The sequence below is a fragment of the Heterocephalus glaber genome, unplaced genomic scaffold (genome assembly GCF_053883595.1).
Source record: "Heterocephalus glaber isolate CG9 unplaced genomic scaffold, H.glaber_assembly_v1.0 deba00001428, whole genome shotgun sequence".
Classification (NCBI taxonomy): domain Eukaryota; kingdom Metazoa; phylum Chordata; class Mammalia; order Rodentia; family Bathyergidae; genus Heterocephalus; species Heterocephalus glaber.
Genome location: NW_028258293.1, coordinates 27,470,389 through 27,483,704, shown reverse-complemented (window position 1 = coordinate 27,483,704; position 13,316 = coordinate 27,470,389). Strand labels below are relative to the sequence as shown.

The 13,316-nt window shown below is 49.4% G+C and overlaps 1 protein-coding gene across 9 annotated transcripts in view; it reads left to right on the top strand.

The window, feature by feature from the left end:
* The window catches only part of Arap1 (ArfGAP with RhoGAP domain, ankyrin repeat and PH domain 1), a 59,017-nt gene that overhangs the window by 7,728 nt on the left and 37,973 nt on the right, over positions 1-13,316 (top strand). For 5 of the 9 annotated variants that reach the window (XM_021243224.2, XM_087211888.1, XM_021243223.2 and 2 more), the window contains one exon: positions 8,179-8,285. The exons of 2 other annotated variants lie outside the window; for them this stretch is intronic. The gene's annotated coding sequence lies outside the window, so the exon portion shown is untranslated. Of the gene's footprint in view, positions 1-8,178; positions 8,286-13,316 lie in introns of those variants that run through there. 2 more of the 9 variants (XM_087211889.1, XM_021243225.2) reach the window with 1 other exon arrangement.

Here is a 13,316-nt window from a genome sequence, read left to right as displayed (position 1 = left end):
TATGGTCTGAACCTTGACCCTCTCTTGTGCAGGTCTCCCTCTCCCCACCCGTCTCTCCAGGGTGAGCTGGGGTCAGATGCACATGGAGGACCTCCCAGCCCAGCCCTCTGCAGACCCTGCCTTTGCCCATCCCTTCCTGCCCCTGCGGGTGCCCAGCCCCTGCTGCTGCCCACAGTGGTTTGGGAGGCTTCCTGGGGAAGGATTTGAGGCAGAGGAGGAGGGGGACTTCAGGACGGTAAGCAGCAAAGGCCAAGAATACTGACCTGTCACATAGTGAGTGCCTGCTACAAAGAGGTTTTTGTGGATTTCCATTTGTACATTTCACACACATTTATTGAGCATTTTTCTGAACACTGTTCTGGCCACTGGGGATACAACTATGACTCAAGCAAGGTCTGTGCCTCCCAGGTGAGACTGACGTTAACAAGTCAGTATATTATATAAAATCTTGTCTGGCAGTGACAAGCAGGAGGCTGAAGAATGAAACAGTAAGGAAGAGGGACTGATAGGAGGCTTTTGTAAATCAGTGGCCAGGGATGGAAGGTCTTCCACTTGAGAAGGTGCCCAGAAAAGTATGAGAAGGCATCACCCAGGAGTCTGCACAGCATTTCAGGCAAAGGGAGCCCATGGAGCAGGTCACATTAGAGTAACATCAGTGGCAAGGAGTGGAGGCTGTGGGGACCTGATCAAGCAGACCGTGTGCTGGCCTGGGCCTTCACTCTGAGGGAGTATGGCTAGAATGCAGTCTCTGGTCTCCCAGCACTGGGCACCTCCCATTCCACTGGTGCCCCCTAGTATCTGGGGAGTGAGAGCTGTCAGGTTTGGGATTTTTTTAGACAGGTCCTCACTATGTAGTTCAGGCTGACCTTGATCTCACAATGATCCTCCTGCCTCAGCTTCCCAAGTGCTGAGATTACAGGTGTGTGCTACCACACCCAGCTTGGGATCAGTTTTGAAGATGTATATTTCTCTCCAGCCTACAAGGCAAAACTGTCATCCTCCAATTATATAGATGTGGAAACTGAAGCTCAGAGAAGTTATGTGAATTCCCAGTTCTTACAGCAGTGGGAACCCCTGTCTCTGCCTGTTGCCAGATGTTCTGTCCCCAGAGTACCCTGCTGCACTCCATGGTTTCCTGTTGTCTGAGCAGCAGGGATGAATGTGTCTTAGCATGGCCTTCAACACCCTTCTCGACCTGCCTCCATTCTCCCTTTTCCTGACCCGCCTGCCCTCCCTGTCCTAAGGCCTTGCCTATCTATGCCGTTCCTTCTGAGGTGATAGGGTAGAAAGAGGGACTCAGAGACCCCTTGGTTCAGATTCTGGAATCGGTGACCTTGAGCAAGTTACTTAACCTCTCTGAGCCTCAGTTTGCTCATCTGTGAAGTGGGCTAAAGCCACTTGCTTTCTAGATTGTTGGGATTATGACGCTTTGGATGTACCCATGCATGCCTGATAATTGGTAAGCAGGAAGTGCTTACCAGGGATAGGTTAGGATGTGCCCTGTGGGCCTGCTGGAAAAGGGCCTGGAGGGGAGACTGAGTCAGGGAGTGTTTTTGTCTGTTGTACAATGGGGGCTGCTGAAGTTACATCATATTGGAGGCCAAAGCCTGTGGGACTGGACCCCCTTGTCTTTCTCTGTCTTCTGCCCCTGGCCCCGCCTGCCCAGCAGTCCTCCGCCCCCTGCCGGGCAGCTTCCCCTTTCAGGTACCAGTAGCAAGGGGTCCGCTTATCTCCTGGCTTCTCAATTCCAGGGGCCACCTAGGGAGAGGGCAGATCCAGGTCCTTGGTCCCCTGGGCTCCTAGTCCTGGGGTGCAGAAGGAACCAAGTCCCTGCTGTCACAGGCAGGAGCTTTAGGGTCCCAGCACCTCCCTGCTCCGTGCCAGGGCAGTCTGGCCTCCACCATCCCAGGGCACAGTGAGGGTCCTGGCAGTGTAAGCATCTGGGACCCTGGCTCTGCTCCTGTTGCCTGTGGTTACCCTGTGTGCTCCCACCCTCCTTCAACCAGTGTCATCCTGCTTCTGCCTCATTTGTAGCGCTCACAGTCCCCTCCTGGTCCCCAGGTGGCAGTGGTCCCCAGAGGATCTTCCTCTTGTCATCCTGCAGCATCTCTGGCCTCTCCTTCCCCAGGAAATGCCTTTGTGGTGGTGGGAGCTGCCACGGGAAGTCCCCTGCCCCAGCAGTGTGTCCGTGACTGAGTAGCAGGGACCAGGCCAGTGCCCTGGGACCCGCAGGGGTGTGATGGCTGAGTCAGTTTATTGTTGGGAGGGCCTGAGTGAGGCCTGGAGGGTGCCGGGCTGGGAGCAGGGAGGTCGCTTTGGGTCAGGCCATGGAGGCTCAGGGTCAGGGTCAGGGGAGAAGCCCTGCCTGTGTCTGGTTTTCCCACAGACTCAAGGGTGTGCTGGCGGCAAGTGAGAGAAAGGCAGGGGGCAGGGACAAGGGCCAGTGGTGAGACCTGGAGTGAAGAGGGCAGTGAGGATAGAGGACAAAATGTCCATTAGTAATTTGTGCATGGTATGTTTAAAATCATGAAGCTACTTTATAATGATGGTATTGGGGAATGAACTACAGGAAACTCGATTTCAATGATTTAACGTGTATTTATCATTTTTTCTCCTAATCATAATAGTGATACACAGTTGTAAACACTTCAAGCAATACAGACATGAAACCTCCAGAAAGTGAAAGTCTTTCAAGATGAGGGTGGGGGGAGCCCAGGATGTCCACTGTCCCTTAGTCTTTTTTTATTTTTTATTTTTTTTAATTTTTGGTACCAGGGATCAAACTTGGGACCTTGTGCTTGCGAGGCAGGCGCCGGAACCACTGAGCTAAGTCCCCAGCCCATGTCCCTTAGTCTTTAATGTCCCTTGATAAAACTGAGGCTTAGCATTTTAGTGGGGTGATGCTGGTGAGGCTACTGCCAAGGCTGTTAAAATGTCATGCTTCTCACTAGGTCCCTGTGTTTGAATGTGCATGTTGTGCACTGCCCCAGAGTACCTGGCAGAAGGGCCTGGGGTGAGGAGAGCTAAGAGAGAGGACTGAAACCCAGCCTGTTCTCTGCTTATGGAGCTGCATGCTCTGGTGTGGAGGAAGAGGCATCTTTTTCTGATTTGCTTAAAGGCCCCACCTGACTTGGGGACAGCTCTTCTTTCAGAGGAGGTTGCTGGTGAGGAGTTGGTGGGTTTGGTGTAGGATGGGAGTGTGTGGCCCCTGGGGTGCTGCTGGAGGGTCTGGCATGAATGAGGTGGGATGAGGTTGTCATTGGGGACTGAGGTAACAGAACCTCAGATGCTACAAGCCCAGCACCCAGGGCCACTCTGGGTGGGACTAGCCAAGTCCTTGGGATGAGTGACAGGAAGTGCCTCCCTTTGCAGAGGAATGAGCAGAGGGCAAGCAAGTCTGGCCTCTGGTGCACATGTGGTGACGCGTCATGGTCATCTGGGTGCCGGGCTGTGAGGCAGGGACTGAAGTGTTCGCTTTGTGGAGGATGTGATGTGACTCACTGATGGTTTACGACAAGAAGGGGTAAAGCTGGGTTTGGAATCTAGAGTGGCCTCACATCCTGGGTTGGGACAGGGCAGGGCCTAGGGACTTCGTGACGGGTCCTCAGCTTTCCACTAAGTAAGGAGGCCGCTGCCTGTTCACCCAGGCCTGGGGCACTCTCCTCACCCTCCAGCACTCCAGGGCCAGGTAAGACTGGCAAGGAACAGATAGGCAGGGCGGGGCCCTCCCGCGCCCTCCCAGAGCCAGGGAGAATGTACAGGGCAGGGACACAGGGTGGGAGAAGGGCAGGAGACCCCTATGTGCCTTTTTGGGACTTACACGCAGCAGGAGACAGAACCTAGACTTCTTGGCCCAGCCAGCTGCCCACCCCAGGGTGCACAGAGCCAAGGGAGCTGGCCTCGTGGGGGCAGGGGTCACTTCTGCACCCTTGGCCGTGGAGCTCCACCCCCACCTAGTTCCTCATACTACGGGAAGTGTCTCCAAGGCTTCGTGCCTGTGTTAGCCTGGGCTAGTGGAGTCCTGTGAACGCCAGGAAGGCACCAGATGCCTGCAAGGGTGGCCCTGCTTGTAAGTATCACCTGGGTTGCGAGGCCTGGGGAGCGGTGGGGGGTATGGGGCATGTCAGGGTTCTGGGGCAGTTGGATGCCGTCGGGGGTGTTGGCAGGGACTTGAGGCCTGAAGGTTGTGTGTGTGTGGCGGTGAGATTGGCTCTCTTGTTTGGCTCTTCGGTGGGTGGGAGGTGGGCGGACCTTGAGGTAGTGTGAGGTGTGCCATTGTGGTACCTGTGGGGTGTGGTTTGTAACCCAGGTGGCTATGCATATTCTTGGTTCTGTGTGAAGAGCTCTGAGGGGTTTCCTGAGCCTGGCTGTGGTAGAAAGTTGGGACCCAGGTAGCGGGTGGGCTGTGCAGGAGAGGGGGAGGAGGACAGTCTGAAGGCCCCAGGCCACTTTTCTGATCTCCTACTCCCATCAGGGCTGCGGAACCCAGAGTGAGCTCTGTGCAGAGAGGGCACTGGGGATGTGAGCTGGAGAGGTGTCCTGGTCAAGAGGACTCCAGAGCTGGGTGTGGAAGGAGTTAGGAAGCTAAGACTGCTGTCAGGACTGAGTCATTCATGCAAATGAGAATGCAAAGGAGGCTTGGGAGGCCTCAAGCGAGGCGCCCAGCCACAGGGTTCAGTGGGCTCTGCAGGTGACTGGTAGAGTCACCAAGCTCTTTGGGTACCCTTTGTTCCCACCCCACTGATCCCCCAACTCCAGATGAGCAATCCTTTCCTGCCCTGGGCCTCGAAAGTTTAGTCCCTTTCCCTGCAAAAGTGTCCTTCCTATCTACATTTGTCCTTCCTATCTGCATTCGCAGCCTCGTCCTTGCTCTGTGGGGCCCATCAGGAGCTCTCTGGATGCTTCCCTGACTTTGGTAGACAGAGGCAGCCATGTCCTCTGATGCCCCTGCAGGAGACCTGGTCAGTTTCATGCACATGAAAGGTAAAATCCCAGGCCCTGAGAAAGTTAGGAATGAGATGAAGGTGGAAATCTGCCGGGCTTGGCACAAGGGCCGCTTAAGAGTCTGGTCTGGGCCGGTGAAATTGGTGTCCCCAGTCAGTAGTGGGTAGAGATACCAAGAGGGAGATGCTGGGCTGGGGCAGAGATGGGACCGTGAGATCCAAACTGTGCTTGATGTTGAAACGGTCGTTACAAGGATGAAAGCTTTGGCTTAGAAGAGGAACTCAAGCCAGACCTGAAGAAGGACTGGCTGGCTTACTTACCTCCCTGGTGAACCTAGCTAGGCCCTGGGTTCCACTCTGGAGGACGGGGCGGGGACAAGATGTGCAAACTCTCAGAATCCCCAAGTGATATTGGGGATTGGATGGAGGTGAAGCCCCATAAACGGGGCAGCAGAGGGAGCAGAAGCTGTGCTGAGCTGCATGGCTGAGCTGCAGAGGACTTTCTGCAGGAGGCGCCTTGGAGCAGGTGCCTGAAGCGGGCCAGGGGTGGTTTACTTACTCATTGTCAGCCGACAGTTTCAGAGGCTCCCCCGATGCCAGGCCAGGGCCTGGTATAGGAAGTGACTTGGAGGGAGTTGTGGATGGGGTCAGCCCAGCCTGGCTGGGGACTGGGGTATGTCACTGAGAATTTGGGCAAGTCACTTCCTCCCCGTGGGTGTTTGTTTCTTCACCCGTAAGCATTAGAAGCATTGGCGTCAGAGCTGGAGCAGATTGCATGACGGCTGAGGAGCCCAAGGGTCCCACATGACTTTGAGTAGAGGTGGGATCTTGGGGGAAGCAGGGTGGTGGGTGGGATGTGCAGACTGACTGAGTCCTGGGGTGCGGGAGGAGAGCCCTCAGCCGTGGCTGGGCTATTGCAACAGGATGACACCCCCCTTCTGTCCGCTCCCTGCTTCCCTCGCGGTGAGGACTCTGGCCAAGGATAGCAGCCAGGGCTTCTGCCCTCAAACCAGGACCAGGATGAGGGTGGAGCAAGTGAGGGTCTCGCCTTGGGTGCAGACTTTAAGGGGGCACCCTAAAGCTCAGTCATCAAGGGATATCATATTTTAATACCATCTTGAAAAATCAAAATTAATGCAAAAAATCCATGATGAACAAAATATAAAATATCGAAATTTTCAATGAGGAGAGCACCATACTGCCATCTTGTCCTTGGCCTCTGGAAGACACTCCCTGCTCTAGACTTTTGTCAAGGAGCTGGCTCCTCCAGGAAGTCACCCCCGACCCCTGAGGTCCCCTGGGCTGTTCTCACCCACTGATGGTGTCTGATCCCCTCCCACCTGAGGTGCCTGGAGACATCTGGTTCATGCTTCAAGCTCCTTGGGCAGGGCTGTTTGGTGTGAGTCTCCGTGTCTCTCCTTGGGCAGTGCCCCCTAAGTGCAGGAATAGGAACTTGAGAATGGCCGGTAGGGGCCCTGCTCTTCTCAGGGAGAGGAGCGGCTTCCTGTTTCCCACCGGTGGCCTTTGAGTAGGGTGGTTGAGACCATCATCACTTCACTAGTGTTACACCCTGACCCTGGCGCCCGGCCTGTAGCAGGTGCTCCTTCGTATTTTCTGTCCCTTTTGAGAGGTAGAGAGTGGAGTGGTCAAGAATCAAGAGCCATGCTGCCCAACAGAAATACAGTGCAAGCCACAAATGCAGTGTGAATTTGCCAGTAGGCACATTAAAGGCAACAGGTGCAGCCAGGCATGGTGGTGCCTACCTGTAATCCCAGTACTTGGGAGGCTGAGGCAGGAGGATTGCTATGAGTCCCAGGCCAGCCTGGGCTACATAATGAGACCCCCCCCTCCAAAAAAAAAAAAGAAGGAAAAAGGAAACAGGTGCAGGGGCTGGAGGTGGAGCTCAGTGGTAGAGCACTTGCCTAGTATGTGTGAAGGAGGCCCTGGGTTCCACACTGACATCTCCTCCCCCCACAAAAAAAGAAAAAGAAAAGAAACAGGTGCAATCAATTTTAATATTATTTTAAATCTAAATATTCACAATATTATTCATAGTGTAAGTAAGCAGTAGAAAAAATTTGAGACTTTTAATTTTGTGTGTGTCACGTTTTTATAAAGTCCATCCGGGGTCCTGTTTCAAGTGTTTAGAAGTCACATGTAGCTATGACTGGCTACTGTATTGGGCAAGGAAGGTCTAAACTATACTCGAGCTGCTCCTTCCTAGCTGTGTGACTTTGGGCAAGTTTTAACCTCCTTTTGCCTTAGTTTCCTCATCTTAAACACAGTGTACCTTACAGGTTGTGGAAAAGATTAAATGAGTTAAAGTGCTTAGATACCTGGCGTAATAAAAATAAACACTGTTTGTTGTCTCTTTGTAAATTGTCATTTGAGCAGCACTGCCATTTTTGCCAACACTTTCATCCAGAGTACCAGTTTCTTAAAGTTTGTTGTTTAAAATGCTGTAAAAACATAAACCTGTTTTAACCCTACCATAAACAACGGTAATTGTGGAGATGACTTAAGTAAAGTGTAAAATGCTCCTAAGGCCTGCTAAAGCCATTTTGCAGAGCACAGCAACTTTTGGGTGAACCCTGCCAGGGGGTAGGAAGTTTGCCTTGGCTTCCATTCCCGGGGGAGACAGACTTGCCTGTGCCACCCTGTCCCTGACCCCAGCCCCCCAGAGCCTGGGCCATCCCAGCAGCAGGGACCCCTGAGGGTTGGCCTGTTCTTTCTTCTCCCCTGAAAACCCCATTTTGGGGTCTGTGTTCCCCTACCTCTCTACCAGGTTCAGGGACAGGGCCCCTGGGGTCTCATGCCCTTGCCTCAGTTGCTTCTCTGCTGGTAATCCGAGCCATGGTCCTATGCTTACTGGGAAGAGTCCTGTGTCCCTCAGTGTTCTCCACCTCTCCTGACCATCTCCGTGCGGAGGAGCTCACTTTAGCCAAGGAGCTGCCTCTCTGCCCCACCCCCTTGCCCCTGCCCCGATGCAGCCATTCCTGCCCCACATGTGGCCCCTGGCCCCCTGCCTCCCCTGCAGGCCTGTCTGCCTGCTTCCTATAACTCCACTGCCAAGCTTCCTGGACAGTCCTCTGTTCCTCCTCTTCCACTTCCCCCACCTCTTCTCCATCTCCGCTTTCTTCCTTTCCTCTTCTTTTACTTGTCCTTGTCCCTCTGCCTTCCCTTCCTTCCTCTCCCTCCTGGCATCCTGGCTGCTCAAACTGGCTTTGCCTTACAGACTTTCTCCCCATTTCTGACCTGCACCTTTGGCCACAGCCATGAAGAGGCATCCTTCAGAGTAGCTGCAGCCCCCGAGAGGAGCCTGCGCCCTGGGCAGCCCAGCCGGTGAGTGGGGAGCAGGGGCAGGGAGCAGAGACCTGAGCTCCCGTTTTCCCCTTTCAGAATCCAGGTTGTGGGCAGAGGGTGAGTCCCCCCCCACCCCCCACCCCCGCCACAGGGCTCTGAGGGAGGGGTCAGGGCAGGGGCCAGCAGGGTGGATTGGGGGTATCAGCTGATGTCAGTCCCCTTCTTGCCTGGTGAGTTTTGGTCTCTCATTTCCAGGCTCTATCCATGATTATTACATTTGCTTATGTATTTTATTTATTTACTTGTATTTTTAAAAAATTGCAAAATTAAAAGACATAGAAGGGTGTCATTTGTCTTCCCAAAGGTGATGACCTGTATGTCCGTCTAGAGCATTCTGTGCATATATTTATGTGTATGTGTATACATATTTCCTCTCTGTCTGTCCCTCTCATTCTTTCTTTCCTATATTGAAATTGAACCCATGGCCTCTGCACTAAGCTACATCCCCAGTCTTTTACTTGTTTGTTTATTTATTTATTTACTTATTTTTGAGACAGAGTGTCACTAAGTTGCCAACTTGCTTGGGCTGGGGTCAAATTTAGGATTCTCCTGCTTCAGCCTTCCAAGGTGCTGATATTACAGGCGTGTGCCACCATGTCTGGCTTTTTTTTTTTTTTTAATAACTCAGATGCTTACATAATGCTGTTCTCTACCTTACAAGCATTCTTCTCCTGAGCTGCATCCCTGTCCTTTTTTATTTTATTTTGAGATAGGGTCTCACTAAGTTACCCAGGCAGACAGAACTTTTGATCCTCCTGCTTCAGCCTCCCACATAGTTGGGATTACAGCTACACCATCATTCCCAGCTTTTACTTCTCTGCTTAGCAATACATTTTTAGTATCAGTAAATATGGACCTTACAACCTTTAGGTCTAAACCAAATGTAGTTGATAATTTTAGTTGGGAAATTACATTTAAGTTCCAGTTTAACCTTGGAAGAACTGATGTCTTTATAATGTTGAGAACCCTGTATCCAAGAACATTGAATATACTTATTTATTTGTATCATCCTTTGAGACTCTGAAGCAGCCATTTTATTATTCTTTTTTAATTCTTATATTTAATTAATTAATTAATTAATTAATTTTTTGCAGTACCTGGGATCGAACTCAGGCCCTTGTGCTTGCAAGGCAGGCGAAGTGCCACTGAGCTAAATCCCCGGCTACTTTTATATTTTAAATTCACATTCTTCAAAATTTAGGTGATGGATTAAGGTGAGAAGTTTCCCTCACTGCCAGAATGGGTTTCCTAGAAAGCTAGAATTTGAGGTCTCCTTCTAGAATCCAGAGAAGGGTCCACAATAGTGTATGCATGTGGTCATGTGCTTTTGTGAATTTTGCAAAACTAAGATATTCCTGTGCTCTTTTTCTCAAAAGGGTCATCAAAAGCATGTGAGCTTCAGGCCCTGTGATCAGTGCCTCTGCCTCCCTTCTCTCGGCCCCCCAGGGAGGCTGGCAAAGCCTTGGCTTCTTCACTGCCTTTAACAGTGTATACACGCTGACCCATGATCTCCTTTTTCTTTTTCCACACAAAAGGCAGAATGTTATAATACTGTTCTGTACCTTTCTTTATTCATGAACAGTATATCTTAGAGTCATCCCTGCCAATGTGTAAGGAGCTTCCTCACTTTTATGGCCTCTCTATATTCCATTGTGTGACTGCCCTGTTGCTGAGTTAACCACTCTCCGGTTGATGGACATTTTGGTTATTTCCAGTCTTTTGTTATTATGGACGATACAGTAGCCAGTAACCTTCCTCATATGTCATTGTGGGCGTGCACCAGCAAAACTGCAGGATAAATGCCTGCATTTTGACCCAGGGTGACAGGGCAAAGGACAGCAGCTTGTGGCTTGCCTTGCTCCTGTGGCTTTGGCTTCATGAAGGACATGCACCATCTGGGGACAGGGGTTCCCACCCCATGACCAGTGCTGTGTATTTTCAGACTTTCTGCTCTTTGATAATCTTGATAGGTAAAAAATAGTATTTTCCTATACTTTACCTTTGTATTTTGTTAAGCTCCTTGTCATTTACTTAAAGGTCATTTATACTTTCCTTTCTGTATTTCTCTGCTCATATTTTTTGCTCATTTTTCTGCTAAGTTATTTGTTTCTCATTTCTAGGTGCTTTTCAGCTATTAGGAAATGAGCCCTCTGTTTGGGAAATTAGTGAGATACGCGATATCCCTAGGTTCTGCCTTATCTCTGGCTTGGCCTGTGGTGATTTCCACCATGCAGGGATGCTTTGGTTAATATTTAAATTACAAAAAGAAACTTATTATAGTAAAAGACATGTTGCCATAATCCCCCTCAAAATACTTCCGCTTGCATTGAACACACTTAGCCATCGTTTTTGCAGTTCTGGAAGTCTGCTTACTGGCTGCCTCCATGTCCTGATTCAATTCAAAACATTGACTTTTCATGGTCATTTTGACTTTGGGAAAGAGCTAGAAGTCTCATGGTGCCAGAACTGGTGAATAAAGTGGATGAGAACACACTGTAATATTTTTATTTGGCAGAAATGATCATAGTGGTTAATCAGTGAGGAATGGGCTGGGGATTTAGCTCAGTGGTTCCGCCGGCTGCCTCGAAAGCGCAAGGACCCGAGTTCGATCTCCGGTACCAAAAAAACAAAAACAAAAACAAACAAAATCAGTGAGGAGTAATCAAAACCATACAGAGAATGTTTAAATTAAAAGAATTTATTACAGTAAAAGACACATTGCTATTATTCTCCCTCAAAATACTCCCTCTTGCTTTGAACACACTTATCCCATTGTTCTTGGCAATGTGTCTTTTACTGTAATAAGTTAAAAAAATTTTTAAACATTCACTGTAATTTTTGATTACCCCTTGTATACAGTCATATGGTGCTTAACAATGGGGATATATTCTGGGAAATACATCATTTGGCGATGTTGTCATCGTGTGAACATCATAGATGTGTACTTACATAATCCTAGATGGTTTAGGTCAGTCCCTCCATGAGGCACTTTTGTTTTCTTTTGAGACAGGCACTCACTATGTAGCCTGGGCTGGCATTGAACTTGTAATCCTCCTGTCTCAGCTTCCCAAGTGCTGGAATTATAGGCATGCGCCACCACACTCAGCTTCATGCAGCTTTTTTTTTGGTACGGGGATGGAGCTCAGGTCTTTGCACTTGTGAGGCAGATGGTGGAACCACTGAGCTAAGTCCCCGGCCCTTCATACAGCTTCTTGATACAAGCAAGAGATGCAGTAAACAGACATATGAGGTTGCTGCCAATGTGACCTGGAATTCTGCTTTACAGTAAACTTCTTTCTTTGGGATGTGGGAGTACATTCTAGGATAAAATTTTATTTTTTAAAGTGCAGTGTAGTAAATATATAAACCAACATCATAGTCATTTATTATCTTTACCAAGTATTGTGTACCAGACAGTGATATGGGATGTACTTTGGTACAACCAGCAGCAAAGGAGATCTGTTCACACTGGCATTGTCACAGACCCATGAGGAGTGCATTGCACTGCACTGATAGGATGGCTGCGCAGTTGTCATTGGCAGTGGGACTTTTCAGCTGTTACACTCTCATGGGACTGTTCTTGGATGTGTGGTCCAGCACTGATGGAAACATCATTATGTGATGTGTGATAGTAGTTGGATATTTCGGTCTTTTCTGTAATCTTCTGGGTTTATATCATTTCCAAAAGGCTTTTGTCTCTCTGAGATGATTTTTCAATCCTCTCATTTAAAAAAAAATATTGAAATCTTTGGTCCATCTGTAATTTATCCTGTGAGGTGTGAGGTAGGGGTCCACCTTAAGCTAAATCCCCGGCCCCCCAATTTTTTTTTTTGAGATAGAGTCTCAGTATGTAGTTCAGGCTAGGCTTGAACTCACTATGTAGTACAGGTTGGCCTCAAATTCTCAGCAATCCTCCTGCCTCAGCCCCCCAAATTCTGGGACTATAAGCATGTGCCACTGTGCCTGGCTAGAAATACTGATTTCTATTATATTAATTTTTTTGATTTTTTTTTTTTTTATTGTATCACGGATTGAACTCAGAGCCTCGCACATACTTGGCAGGTACTTTACTGCTGGGCTCCATTCCTTGCCCCTTTTTAAATTATATTTTGAGACAGGATCTCATTAACTTGTTGAGACTGGTCATAAATTTATAATCCCCCAGCCTTAGCCTCCCAAGTAGCTGGGATTACAGACATGGCCCACCATACCTGGCTTCTCATACTAATTTTGGACTCAATTATCTTACTAAATTCTTCTGTTGTTTGAGTAAGTTCTCAGTTGATCTGCTTGGGCTTTCCAACTCAAAACTTATGTTATCAGCAGCTATTGGATGGTTTAATCTTTTCTTTCCTAATTTATATGTTTTCCTCATTTTATTTGCCTAGAACTTTTGGAGCAATATTTCATTATTTGAATAATGATTTTGATGATGATGATAAAATGGATATTGTTGTCTCTTTCCTAACTTTAATGGGATTTTCTGTTGTTTTTCCATTAAGAAAGGTGTCAGTCTATTTCTGTTTTAGTCAGGTCTGTAAGTAAGCTGGATGTTGAGTTTTATTACTGGCCTTTGAATATCTATGGAGATGATCAGATGACTTTTCTCTTGGCCTGTCAATCCCCTTCTCTTCCTCATCTCTGGACTCCCACCAGGCAGGCCAGGAGCTCTCTAATGCAGGGATGGAGCCTGAGTCTCCACTGCCCAGTGCCAGGCTATGTTGAATGAATGAATGCCTTTCCCTCCCCTCGAGTAGAGGGCCAGATCCCCAGAGGCTGTGCGATCTGGGTTGACTCACCTTCTGTAGCATTTTGCTTCCTGCAGGGGTGTGAGGTGAGATAAAGCATGCCCAGGAGTGGTGCCCAGTCCCACACTTGCTTGCTGAGCCCCTGGGCTGGGCCCTCAGCTGGAGACGGGCACCATACAGGGTGTTGGGCCTGGGTCTTGCAGAGGGCAGTGGGGAGGAGGGGCCGACATAGCACCAGTCATGCCCTTGGCCGTGTGACTCC